Source organism: Diceros bicornis, unplaced genomic scaffold (genome assembly GCF_020826845.1).
Source record: "Diceros bicornis minor isolate mBicDic1 unplaced genomic scaffold, mDicBic1.mat.cur scaffold_111_ctg1, whole genome shotgun sequence".
In the NCBI taxonomy this organism is placed as follows: domain Eukaryota; kingdom Metazoa; phylum Chordata; class Mammalia; order Perissodactyla; family Rhinocerotidae; genus Diceros; species Diceros bicornis.
This window is the reverse complement of record NW_026691037.1, coordinates 822,409-837,341: the sequence shown is the minus strand read 5'-3', so window position 1 is coordinate 837,341 and position 14,933 is coordinate 822,409. Positions and strand designations below refer to the sequence as shown.

General features: G+C 38.0%; 1 protein-coding gene across 1 annotated transcript in view; it reads right to left on the bottom strand.

Annotated features, from left to right (window-relative positions):
• Positions 1–14,933, bottom strand: part of LOC131402483 (phosphorylase b kinase regulatory subunit beta-like) — a 91,344-nt gene that overhangs the window by 59,836 nt on the left and 16,575 nt on the right. The gene's annotated exons all lie outside the window — the stretch shown is intronic.

Genomic DNA, 14,933 nt, shown 5'->3' with positions numbered 1-14,933 from the left:
GGGGAAAAATCTGTCTATGTCCTGGGGTTCCAAAATGGAAGAATAAATCCAGGAGCTACTAGAGGCCATCCTGCCCACAGAAGATGAGAGCCGGGCTGAGAATAAACACAAAAGAAAGCAGAGCTGCAAGATGGAGAGAAAAATTCCTGTCAACATCTTTGACCCCTTGGATACAACAGGGTCTATGGAACATAGCCCTGCGACTTTCATTTAGGGGAACCAATAAAGCCCCTTTTTTTGTCTAAGCCAAATTGAGTTTTTTTTAATAACACTTGCAAATGAAAGTGTCCTGATTAATGCAATTCAAAAGTGAAATTTATTATACACAAGTAGTTAGAAAGTTGAAACTGATTAGCTGAGTGTTGGTGTGGTAGTGGTTCCAAAGACGTTCATGTCCTAATTCCTGGAACTTGTGAATATGCCACCCTACGTGGTAAAAGGAACTTTGTGGGTGTGATTAAATTAAGAATTTTGAGATGAGGCGATTATCTGGGTAGGCCAACAAGGGTCCTAATAAGAGTGAAGCAGGAGGAGTCAGAGCAGAAAGAGAGCAAGCCAGACGCAGAGACTGAAAGAGGGAAGCAGAGATTAGAGGCATGAGCTTTGAAGACGGAGGAATGGGCCACGAGCCAAAGAATACAGGTGGCCTCTAGAAAAGGGAAACAGATTCTCCCCCCACAGCCTCCAGAAGGAATCAGCCCTGCCGACATCTTGACTTAGCCCAGTGATTTGTACTTCTGGATTCCATAACTGTAAGAGAATACATTTGCATTATTTAAACCACCAAGTTTCTGGTAATTTGTTATAGCAGCCATTAGAAAATAATAGTAGTTGGGGCTGGCCCAGTGGTGTAGTGGTTAAGTTTGTACGCTCCGCTTCAACAGCCCAGGGTTCACAGGTTCGAATCCCAGGGGCGGACCTATGCACAGCTTATCAAGCCATGTTGTGGTGGCATCCCATATAAAGTAGAGGAAGATGGGCACAGATGTTAGCCCAGGGCCAATCTTCCTCAGCAAAAAGAAGAGTATTGGCAACAGATGTTAGCTCAGGACTAATCTTCCTCACCACAAAAAAAAAAAAATGAAAATAATAGTTGGACATTTCATGGAAGCATTTTGTGTGTTATTCCAATATCCTCTACATGATTAAGAGAATTATCCTTCTAACAAAGCTAAAATTAGATTTGCGGTATGCTGAATTGAGAAACAAAATATTGGTTTGTACTTAAATATTTTCTCTACTCTGACTACTGAAAGATCCCAGGAACAGTGATACCCCAATAACAATGAGCACATCTAGCAATCAAATCTTGGTTTCTAAAACCATTCTCCATTAAAAGAAGCAGCACCCATTAGAGAAATGTCTGATTCTGGGGCTGGAGTTGGGAAAGTACAAGATGAGTCTGGAACATCTTTTTGAGCCAGAAAGTAATAAAGTACTCAGTGAATGAAAAGGACACGTCAAACTGACACAGAAGCCAATATAAAGGAACTTCCACTGACCAAATCAAGAACAGTGCGAGCATCAAAATAAATAATAACAAATTACAGCCCATTTTATAAAATAGGAGTTTGTGAATCCATATAAATAAAAATAAATAAATAAATAGGGAGAAGAGAATCTTATACTATAATGGAAACTAGTAAATATAGAAGGAATGCTTAAATCAGAAAAATCAAATATTTAGCAACCATTATCATAATAATACCATTAATTCAGCCAAAATATATCAATGGATACTAAAATTAATGGGTGAAAGTTTGACAAAGAATAAGATATTTACATATTAAAAGAACCAAAGAAATTGCAAAAAGAAAAAGATAATTATGGCATTAAGCTAGCCCTGAAGTCTAATCTACCCTCTGCATAGAAACTCTCCCCAAATACTTATTAATTATAAAGAGAATCAAGTAACTTTTGAATGGACAAACCTTATAGAGACCACCTCAATCAAAGATTCAAACTGAATATCACCAATGATGGAACAAATTAAAATCATAGACCACCTGATAGGATGCAATAAAAAGAACACACCATCGCTTCTGTGTTTCTGTGATATTCCTGCCACATAACATAATCTGAATCTAAGGAAACATCAGACCTACCCAAATTGAGGAGTATTCTACCAAATAATTGGCCTGTAAAGGTCATGAAAGTCAAGGATGACTGAGATTCAAGATTGAAGGAGATTAAAAAGAAATGACAATTAAATGCAACATGTGGTCCTTGACTGGATCTTTTTGCTATAAAGCATATTATTGGGACAACTGCCAAAACATGAGGGGGTAGGCAACCATCTAGAAGTAATGTAGCAATGTTAATTTCCTGATTTTGATGATTATATGGTATTTAGGTGGGAGCATGTCCTTGCTTTTGCAATTACACATTAAGTATTGGAGCGTAATGGGCATTATGTCAGTAACTTGCTTTCAAATGGTTCAGAGAAAAAAAGTTCATTGTACTATTCTTGCAAATTTTCTACAAGTTTAAAATTATTTTAAAATAAAAACACTCAAAACTGTGATTAAATTTTTTGAAAAAATAAACCCAGAAACTACAGTTAGATTTGTGTAGCTCTGATGCCAAAGTCAGCACCATGGACAGACAAGGTTAATTATGTTGTCTTGATTATGCCTGGTTCTTAATAACCAAATCCCAAAAAAGATGTGTATAAGTTAAAAGACCACTTGATGGAATTTGAAGATGCACTAGCCACAACTGTTTCCTCGTTTCAACATCTGTTACTGACACTGATGCATTTCTAATCTCCTCCTCTAGAGAACATAACCTGTGTAGTAGACACCATGGTTGTCTACACGGTATCTATTCCTCCTTCCTCTTTTCTAACACAATCCCACTCTTGCTTAGGCATCTACTCCTCGCACCATCACCAATGTTTTTAAATTTATTTATTTATTTATTTATTGTGTTTGTGTGTGTCTGAGGAAGGACAGCCCTGAGCTAACATCCATGCCAATCCTCCTCTTTTGCTGAGGAAGACCAGCCCTGAGCTAACATCTGTGCCCATCTTCCTCCTCTTTATATGGGATGCCGCCACAGCATGGCCTGACAAGCGGTGTGTCCGTGCTCGCCAGGGATCTGAATCCAGGCCGCCAGCAGCAGAGTGTGCGCACCTAACCACCAAGCCACAGGGCTGGCCCCAATTACCAATGTTTTTAAAAGAAATTTGATGGACCCCGGCACCAGAGTTGGGCCTTACTTATCTAAAAGTAATCCCATTCCCCATGCTAGAGATTGGTTCAGCTAATCCAATTAGTTTGTGGTAGTCCCCTAGCCTCAAAAATTGGTTCAGGAATTAGCTTGTAACCTAATAAGGACCAATGAGTCATGAAGGAGGGTTTTCTGGATGTTTCTGATAAGAAGCTTCTTAGCTTTTAGAAGCAAAATAGAATACTTGCATCTTCTCCATTATATGGAGCCTAGAACCTCTAAAAGGCATTTTACCACCAAGAGGCAAATCAGCCTAAGGAAATCCCATCACTCTAGAAGGAACAAAACCAAGGAAACTGCAAAGAAAAGGAGTTGTACTCATGGTGTTAAGCCAGCCCTGAAACCCATCCTGCCTTTCTATGTTACTTTGTGAGCCAATTTAAACTAGTGGGATTGAACTGAATTTTCTGTTACATACTTCCAAAGTATGCTGATACGATCTGTATTTTCAGGTTTGAAAAGGTGGCACACACAGGCCAATCTTTCCAGGTAATTTCTTATTTTATTCTCCTCTAAAGCCTAATATGAGAATAGTGGGAAGAAGAAGAGAAGGAAAAGAAGGTAAATAGTCTATTAGTTGAAAAGAAATTTGGAGTTAGAAAGGTATTTGCATATACATGTAAAATAGGGAAAAGTATTTTATTTATTTAACAAACATGCATATGGCACTTATGTGTCTGGCACTGTTTAGATGTTTTATAATGTTAACTCACTTAATTCCTATAAAAATTTATGAGAAATTGTTATTACTATCATCCCTATTTTTTTTTTTTTTTGTGAGGAAGATCAGCCCTGAGCTAACATCCATGCTAATCCTCCTCTTTTTGCTGAGGAAGACCAGCTCTCAGCTAACATCTATTGCCAATCCTCCTCATTTTTTTCCCCAAAGCCCCAGTAGATAGTTGGATGTCATAGTTGCACATATCATCCCCATTTTTAATTGGAGAAATTGAGGCACGTGGATGTTAAGTAACTGGCCTAAGGTCACAGCTAACAAGAGGCAGAGCCAGGATTCAAATCACTATGTTATATTAATCCCAGACAGAGAAAAGATCATCTAATGAGGACACTTCAGTATTACGTATGTACAAAAGGATACGGCATGTGGTCAATTCACATGCAAACCTAGGATTTGCATCAGAGAAAATCAACATTTCTCATATATCAGAAAACATAAATGGAACTATTAGTCATTTACCTAAAAAAAGATAATTACTGTATGTCTATGTTTATCTAAAACCAATACATGAATAGATAGTAGCACAAACTCAGTAATTATGAAGTAGGGTCTATTATAGTAGAAAAGCCTGTTAAAAATAGAAAAAGAAAAATTCCTCTTGTTAAAAATAGAGGGTGTTTGGAAGATATAGTGGAAAATGTGAATAATTTTAATTGTCAACTGGGAAACAGTACCAGACACAATTTTCTTTTTTGTCCAATACAATCAAGACTTTGCTTATTCAAGTCTGCCTAATTGACACCTGAACTTCATTTCCCATAACCTTTACCTAATTAGTCTAGTCTATGGTTTCCAGAGAAGGTAGGTCTAACAAATCTTCTCCAGGCTCGGGAGGGAAAGAAAAGCAGCAGGAAGACCTCTCAGCTATGCTAAAGAAAGTCCTGTGTTGTGCCACGGTTTGTATATGACTTAGGGGGGCTGCCTGTCTCCCCTTGAACAAATCCTCTTTGAATATTTCCCTTTCAAAGCTGTCCATCATGGTTGAAGTGAGTGTAGAGAAGAGGCCTAATGATAGAACAAAGAGAAGAAGAGTAAGATGGGAACTCTCTTCCACCCACCATGACTGAAGTGCTCAATGATGCCTTTAAGTGTTTAAATGCTGCACTGTCTAAATTTTAAATCGACAAACATAATATCAAGCATACAGTAAGGTTAACAGCATAATTTAAAATGTCTCTACTTGCTACAAGGAAATTGATCAGAAACAAGCCAGCAGTAAAACTTCACGGGACAGTTTTTAAGCTGCCTGCCCCATTCCAATCAGTCCCCAAAGCCCAGCTACATTCTAAGAAGGCGATCAACATTACTGGTAAACTGTTTTGTTGCTGTTGTAGTTAGCATCTTGATTCTATCTATATCAAATGTGTGTTAACTTTACTTTTTATGTTTTTTCCATTTCTGAATGTCAGAAAACATGTCTTTACATTGATATTCCCCACAGTATGTAGAATATAGCAGCTATTAAACAAATGCATTTGAATAAATGAATTACAAAGACCACGCAGCAGGAGTTGTGAGCAGCGGTCATAATTCATCGCCCTTAACCTGTCTTGCTCCTCTTCTGCAGCACCGCCTGTGGAAAGCAAATGAATGGTTGGTTCTGCTCATTCATAAGCTCAAGTTCATTTTCCTGCCACATTTCAGAAATCGCCTGGTTTCACTGATTGCACGATACGTGAGGCCCTGCTCTGGGGGTTCCTTCAGCCCAGAACGCTCTCTCTTCTCACAGTCTTACCCATTTTTTAAAGTGTATCTCTAAGTGTTCCCTTCCTGACATAGAAGGAACATTAGCTAAACTTAGAAGGACTGAATTTTAGTCCCAACTCTTACTCTGACTTGCTGTGTAATGTTCGACAAGTTATTTAACTTTGTTCAGTATCAGTTTGTTTTTTCAAGTCGAAGGTTGAACTGCAAGGAAAGTTACAAAATGACACCCAATAGGGTTGTATATATGTTTCCTTTGACCACTCTAGTGTGGTGTGTGTGTGTGTTTTAAATTTTAAATGACTTACCAACATTTTAAAGTTGAGTAGAATTTTTTGAGCAGAATCTCAAAAAATACAGAGAAGACATTTTTCTAATTTTATTGCACTTATAAAATAATTTGATTAATAAGTTTATTGTAGGCTTATCATTTTATCTTTGCTTTTATAATATGTTGCTAGTTACAATCTTGACTTATTTGATGGTGAGTAACTGAGCAGGAATGCAATTGCAATTTTAGGTTCCTGTGGGAAAAAGCAATGTGTTTATAATGCATTTTCCAGAAATGAATTGGAAAAAGTAACGGTTATCTTGTGATTTTTGTTATTTTATATGTTCACATGCCCACTAAACTAGATTTAACTCTTGTTATAATTAGTTGTGATTTCAGAGTTTATGAGGTTTGCTGATACAATCAAATTTAGATTGTGGCTAAGGTTGTTAATATTTTCTTAAAAGTAAGTTTAGTTGGTAGCTGTGGAGTATAAATAGTTGAAATTTGGTATCAGCACCAACCAAATTTGGTTCTGTTTTCTCTCAGCTGCTTGTCTTTCACATTAGAAAATAAAGGGGAAAAAGAGCCAAAACTCTTAGTCATGCTTACCAAGTACTTGACGTTAGTTTTCAATTGACATTCAAATAAATTGGAGAAAAGAAAAAATGGTCATAAAGGAGTAATACAGATACATGGAAAATTCTACAGGGGAATTTTACTTTAAAATTCACTGCAAGATTTAAATGAGTGTATACAAGTGTCTGTGTGTGGATTTCTGACACACATTAAATAACATCAATTAGATAGATGTACATGGGATAAAGTAAATAAGTTGCAAACCTATGATTAATGCAATGGTGTTTGTAGGCTTTGAATAGGCTGCCTCTTGGAATTAGGTTAGATAATGTCATCTTCTGAACTAGAATTGAATATGCTTTTATTAAATTAGTATTAGTTATCTGGATAAGTAACACACTGAAATAACATTTGTAATTGTAATGTTAGTGAATCTAGCATTTTAATAGCATTTTATCTAGCATTTTAATAGTCTATTAAAATCCTTTCAGGGAAACAAAAAAATAAATACAAAAAAAAAATAACCTGCAGTCTGTATGACATTTTTAAAAACTAGACCCAAAAGGTAAAAATTCCTTTGTCTCTAGTTCAGCCCTTTCAGGAAACAGAGTTCCTAGGTGTGATGGTTAACTTTATGTGTCAAATTGACTGGGCTACTGGGTGCCCAGATATTTGGTCAAACATTATTCTGGGAGTTTCTGTGAGTGTTCTGGGGTGAGATTAACATTTAAATTGGTCTGAGTAAAGCACATTGCCCTCCCCAATGTGAGTGGGCCAGGCTCATCCAATCTGTTGAAGGCCTGAGAACAAAAATGATGACCCTCCCCTGGGAAGAGACAATTCCTCTACCTGACTGCCTTCAAGCTGGGCTTCAACTTTTTCCCGCCTTCAGACTCGAACTGAAACATCGGCTCTTCCTGGGTCTAACGCCTGCCGGCCTCAGCCTCAGACTGGAACTACAGCATCAGCTCTCCCGGGTCTCCAGCTTGCTGATCACCCTGCAGATCTTGGGACTTGTCAGCCTCTGTAATCACGTGAGCCAATTTCTCATCATTAATCTATTTTTTATATATATGACCCATTGGTTCTGTTTCTCTGGAGAACCCTAATATACCAGCCTTCCACAACATTAGTTCACTGGTCTGTTCATCACATATGTTCCTATTTTAGAGATGGGTCCATGACACTATCTTATCCTGAAGGCATTATGCTTTAGGAATATCCATCTCTTTTTTATTTTCTTTAAATATTTTTATTAACTTTCTGATATTAATTTTATTTCACATGAAGTCTCTGTTGCAGTAAAAGAATAGGTAGACCACTAAACATGTATTTTCCAGACTTCTCATCTAGCAATTTCGTTTTTAACCAAGTGATTTGTGAGATTAATAAATCAGTTTCTTTAGAATGTATCTGTCTCACAAAACCTGGTTGTTCTTGAATGGACTCACAATTCACAGGTGCTCACAACAAAGGCTAAAGAGCAAATTCCAGGTTCAAGGTGGGCTCCCATGGAGTACTTGCTCCATATGACCTCTCTGAATCTTCTCTCCTTCTCCCCCACCCTTCATCTTTCCACTCCACTCCACCCCATTGGCATCATAGTTACATTCCAGAATTTTCCACATTATACAATCTTTAGGGAACAGATGGTAAGCGTATTTGAATCTCAATTTCTGATTCAAATTCATTAGTACTGGCTGTCTTACCCATTATGTTGAGAATTAACAAGCAAGTGTAGACCATTGGTAGAAATGATTAATTAGCTATGTCAGCCATAGATGAGACAGAAAGCAGTGGCTGCAAAAGTCATGCATTCACCATCCCTGCTCCAGATTTTTAAGTTGACACCCTTCTAAAATATACATGAAGAACAATGTTACAGGAAAATTTATTGAGATAATAATTTCTGTCTTATTCCCACTCCTCTATGAGACTCTCACAGGAAATGCAACTTTAATTTCATTACAGTTACCCAGACCCTTAGAAATAGGGACTTCCAGCATTGTACTCCCATTTCCTTTAGTGTTCAGGCTTGTTCACAGCTTTGGGTTTCAGAGGCAGAAACGGAGATTGTCTGGCATCCAGGAGACAACTCCTTTTTAGGCTTTTGTTTGGGACTCAAAGCACCTGTGGTTACTAGGTTGAGTAATCCCAGTGGGGAGAGGGGAAGAAGGCTGTGCTTGGAGTAATTTTAGAAAATTGCTCATCCTAGAAAAGAAAGAATAGCTTCTGAGAGACTAGTGAAGGCACAGGAGGACTTTATGGTTTTCATATCTGGTGCACATTCACAAACCCTCGGTCCTAATGGCAGATACTAGGGAGGACTGAAAGCCTTTGGACATCTGTGGAAGCCTGGCCTCTAAGTCCTGAGATTCTTCATCACAGAGAAAAGAGTCTCTGTGACGAAGCCTGAAGTCAGTACAGAAAACCTGTGTGAAGGCATCTGAGTCCTTCTGGAGCAGCAGTGCCTGAATAATGGTAGAGAAGCAGCTCTTTCCAGCAGCAGCACTTGATAGAAGGAATATTAAATGAAAACCAACACAATGGACTAAGGACCAGGGTCGTCTTCCATTTTTCACACACTCGAATATTTGCACAACCCTAAAGAGAGGTAGTAGTCTACCACTCCCCTACAAAAAAAAATATTAGACTAAAAGTAGGGGGCTCAAATCCACATTCAATTTGTAAAAAAAAAAAAAAAAGAATGTTGTCTATTGTTCCCCAAGAATTGCAGAGCAAAGTCATACCTAATACACAAGAATTACAAAATGACAGAAAATACATGATAATTTAAAATGAGTTCAAATTCATTGGTATCATCAGAAATTCCACAAAGCTGGGAGAAGGGGTCAGAGAATCTCATGGGTGAATGAGAGAAATAAAGAATGAGGATCGAGCACATATGTGTGGTGATGGATTATAATTAGTATTTGGGTGGTGAACATAATGTAATCTATGCAGAAATAGAAGTATAATGATATACACCTTAAATTTATACAATGTTATAAACCAATGTTACCACAATAAAAAAAAAGAATTAAAAGAATGAAGATTGAGGCACTAACAGCTTAAGCCATTTGTCCAAGATCACATAGCGAGTATGAGAGAACTGAAATACTAACACAGGTTTTCTGATTCCTGTGAGACTAAAGGAGCCAAGGTGATTCAGTATTAGGAAGCATGATTCATGTTGTAGTTTTGGGAACCATGTAGGGGGCCAGAGATCAGGTGGCTGAAAGTGATCCATGGGGGCCCTATGCATGATAGGGAGGAGTGAACAGAGTATCATCAGGAACAGGGCGGTACAACCATGACACCCCACAACATGTGTGACAGGTGAGGCATCACAGCAGATTGAGAAACTATAAACGGGGTTTGGAGTTAGGCAGGTCTGAATTCTTCTCGCTTCTTTGGGAAATGTATGTAACATGCCCAGGACGTGGTAGGTAACAGATCAACGTACTTTGAATAGAGGTGCAGTGAGCTTGATTTAAAAACTTAGGAAAGAATCTGCCACAACAAATCAAAACATCACAGCAAGCTTCTTGAAGAAAATGATCCAGGAAAAGAATTATCTGTTGGTGCAGGTTTTTCACCATGGTTTGCTTTGAAAGCAGATGCTTTTTAACCTTTTATTATAATTTTTATATTTGTATGTATATTTTGTTATATTCTGCAACATTTATCAAATTTCTGTTGATTTCCAAATTTCTATAAGACCTTGATCTTACCAAATCCAGTTCTGTCGTGCCCATTAAAATTCAGGAACATAATTCTGAAAATTGGCAGGAAATTAACATGTACCAAATTTCACAATTCCCCTAGTCTTTTAGTAGACGCTGTTTTCTATATTTGCAGTCAATATTTTTGCTTTGAAAAAATTAAAGCAAAAGATAGTGGAAAAAACTTATTTTAATTTTTTTTGTGTGTGTGTGTGAGGAAGACTGGCCCTGAGCTAGCATCCAATGCCAATCCTCCTCTTTTTGCTGAGGAAGATTGGCCTTGGGCTAACATCCATGCCCATCTTCCTCTACTTTATATGGGATGCCGCCACAGCATGGCTTGACAAGCAACACTTCAGTGCACGCCCCGGATCTGAACCTGCAAACCCCGTGCCACCGAAGCGGAGAGTGCACACTTAACCACTGTGCCACCGGGTCAGCCTCTATTTTAATATGTTTTGCTTCTTGATGGCACTCAACCAATCCAAACTGCTGATTAAACTATTCTTGAATCTCTTAAATGAATCATTCCTTATAAATTTTAAAGTCTTTAGCAACTATTCAGTGTGCTATTACATATATGAGATTTATAATTGTGCTCATATTTAGTTCTATTTATTTTTATTAATTATGGAAGTACATATATCACAAAACTAGACCAATAATGGATACACACACACACACACACACACACACACTCCTATACAGATGCTTTATACCCTCTTAGCCACTATTCATATAAATACCATAATAGAACTGAGAAGAAAGGAGCTTTCCACTTAATCAATTTTTCTGTTTGACTAGTTTTATTCACATTATATAAAATAGATTGGGATGTGGCTGAACAGTCAGCTTGTTAATTGCTCTCTGAACAAGTTCTAAATGTGTCGTTATTATCTAAATAATGAATAATTGTGGGTGTGATTTCAACATGGAATAGCCCGCCCTCCGCTTTTATTTCTTAAGAGGTGTAATGTAACTTCAGTTGCTTTCAGTCGGATGTGACATCTTCTGTACATTGATAGATGTGTTACTGACACGCGTGGTCTTGATGTGGCGAATTCGCTTTCGTCTTTGATTAAGATGAACTGTCCCGTCGCAGCAGCCGCTCTGCCGTCGTCAGTCTCACAGCCAGCTCCCTGCCACTCCCCACACTGAGGCTTTAACAGCATGTTCAGCAAGTGTCTTTGTGTTTCTATATCTGCAGCCCCGTTTCCTGTTTCCTGATACGAGAGGCACGTAAACCTCTACTGCCCTGCAGTAGAGATCTATTGTTCTTGCCTGCCTGCCTCTCCACTCCTGCTCACAGCAGCCCAACCTTCCTTTGGAGGATCTCCCCTAACCCCTTTCAGTCCTTGTGATAGGAGTGGGTCTCATCTTACCAGTCCCCCAACCACTTCACCTCTGAGAATAGGCATATGAATCAACTTGGCCAATGAGATTAGTCTGTCTTTGGTTACAGAAGCAATACAGGTAATAACTATTATTTGGGCATTACACTTAATAGAAAATTAAAAATTGGCCTATTTTTTATATATAAAAATAATATACCTATAGGATATAATATTAGCTTATTTCTGTAGTGTCACTGAAATTTCCATTTGATTGCAATTAAAATATCTAGAATATTCAGTCTCAAAGAAATTATAAATATTAATGGAACAACATTTTATTTATTTTGTTGCAATGGGTATAAAATTGAAATATGACATTGAAGGTCATAGGAGCTCTTGGGAAGGCTCTAATAGGATGAAAAAATGTGATAATTGCCATTATGGGCACAACCAATTTTGGGTTGGGTCATGTCAGCTGTTTAGTTCTAGTTCTTATATTAATTTGTTGTAATAATAAACCAGTTGCATATTAATACCTGTCTCACAAAAGATTAGATAGGTTAAAAAATGCTTTGAATTAAAAGAAAACTCACCATATAAATTCAAGGAATCCTTCTCAGTTTTCTCCTCCCAATTCTACAAGACTTCTCCTAAGTCCATTTATATTTGGACCTCAACCCACGGGTTGAGAATCTATTCAAGTTCAATATTAAAGGAAGTAATTCAACTAATAATGCTACAGACACTTATTTAAAGAGATGTTCTGAATAAACTATTTATAAAAATCTGGGTTAATTGGCCAAAGAAATGCTTAAAATTTTTCAAAATTAAATAATCAATGCTTTATTACTTAAAGGGAAAATTGATGGCACAGAGTTTTAATGATTCAATTAATGGAAAATTATAATGAAATTTCTTTAAAATTGTTTTCAACATCCTAGTGTACCACTAGATTCATTACCATTGTCTTTACATTCAAAGGTATTAATATCAATGGAATAATTGAAGACAATCAAAATGGAACTCATTTATATCCAATTCTCCTTTTCCCAAGGCTTTATATTGCAGGTTTATGTAGCCTTTGGATTGAAAACAGAAAAAAAATTTTTCTTGGCTAAAAAAATTAGCTTTTCTGGTTCTTTCAGAATAAACAGAAACAGAAGAGTGGTATGTCGAATGGCTAATTGTTTGTTTCATTAGAAACCCAACCACCAGAAGACAATAATAAAACCATACTCAACTAATCTAATTTTTATTTATTTATTTATTTTTCCCCCAAAGCCCCAGTAGATAGTTGTATATCATAGCTGCACATCCTTCTAGTTGCTGTATGTGGGACGCGGCCTCAGCATGGCCGGAGAAGCGGTGCGTCGGTGCGCGCCCGGGATCCGAACCCAGGCCGCCAGCAGCGGAGCACGCGCACTTAACCACTAAGCCATGGGGCTGGCCCAATACTCAACTAATCTAAACGGCCAAACTGAAATAAATTTCCATTTATTTCAGATGTCCAGAACAAAAACACCAGCACTTCAGTTAAAAGCAAACACACAGCACAATTATGTTGTTGATATGACTATAATAATTAATCCCATCAACTCTAATTAAACCTTAATGATCAAATCCCTGGGAATTTCTTCAGAGTTCATGAAACAGGCAAGAATTTCATCTATTATTAAATCACTCATAGAAAGCTTACAGTGACACTGTTAGTGATATGCTATATTAAGCTACACTAGACCGTACTTGCTTGACTTTTTTAAATAAAAGAAAATGTAAAATGTAGCCTCAAGTTTTATTGTATTTGTTGAGAATGATACAGAAGAAATGGTGAATATTAGTTAGCTATTGAAGTGTAACAAATTACCCCAAAATTGAGTGCCATATAACAGTATTATCTCACTATTTCTGCAAATCAGGAATCGAGGCACAGCTTAGCTGGATCCTTCAGCTCTGGATCTCTCACAAGGATCATCTTGGAAGGCAATCAAGCTGTCAACTGGGTCTGCAGTCACCTTAAAACATGACTGGTGGTGGAACTATTTCTAAGCTCGAGAGGGGCTGTTGGCAGAATTTAGTCCTCTCCAGCTCTCGGATTAAGGGCCTCAGTTGCTCACTGACTGTTGGCTAGATGCCGTCTTCAGCTCTTTATCATGCAGGCATCTCCATAGGGTAGCTCACCACATGACAGCTTGCTTTATCAGAGCAAGCGAGTAAGAAGAGCCAAAGGGAGAGTCTGCAAGAAAGATGGAAATCACAGACTTTTACAACCTAATCTCAAAGTGACACCTCTTTTGTCTGTTCTATTTGTTAGAAGAAAGCCACTAGATCCAGTTCACACAAAAGATGAGGGGATCCTACAAGGGGTGAATAGCAGGAGGTGGGGATCATTGAGAGTTATTTCAGAAATGGTCTACCGTGTGGTGCCAGTACTACTAAACTATAGGGGTTGTCTGAGTAGAATAGTGTCCCCCTAATATTCATATCCTTCTCAGCACCTCAGAATGTGACCTTATTTGGAAACAAGGTTGTTGCAGGTGTAATTAAGTGAAACTTATGTCATACTGGAGTAGAGATCAGCCCTATAATCCAATATGACCAGTGTCCTTATAAGAAAAGAAGACACACAGAAACATACAGGGAGAATGCCAGGTGACAACAGAGGCAGAGATTGGAGTGATGCCCCTACAAGCCAAGGGATGCCAAGGATTTCCAGCAACCACCAAAATCTAGGAAAGATCCTACCCTAGAGCCTTCAGAGGGAGCATGGCCCTCGCTTTCAGATTTCTAGCCTCCAGAACTTTGAAAGAATAAATCTGTTGTTTTAAGCCACCAAGTTTGTTCATACTTTGTTACAGCAGCCCTAGAAAACTAATATTTTTATATAGGTGCTAATTTAAAGAATAACTATATAGATCATCCCAGTAACAGAACTTTTTCTTCTGAAGAAAACAGTGTTTCTTCAGGTTAGATTAAGTAATACACAGATCTCTCTTTAAAGAAGAAAAATTCTCACGTATTACCAGTGATAAAACTATCTTAGGGGCCCGCCCGGTGGCGCAAGCGGTTAAGTGCGCGCACTCCACTGCAGTGGCCCGGGGTTCGCCAGTTCGGATCCCGGGCACACACGGACGCACCGCTTGGCAAGCCATGCTGTGGCAGCGTCCCATATAAAGTGGAGGAAGATGGGCACGGATGTTAGCTCAGGGCCAGTCTTCCTCAGCAAAAAAAGAGGAGGATTGGCAGATGTTAGCACAGGGCTGATCTTCATCACAAAAAAAAAAACTTTATTAATTATATTAGTTTTATGATAGATGATATTGCTTTGCTGAACATAAATGACACTTGTTGGG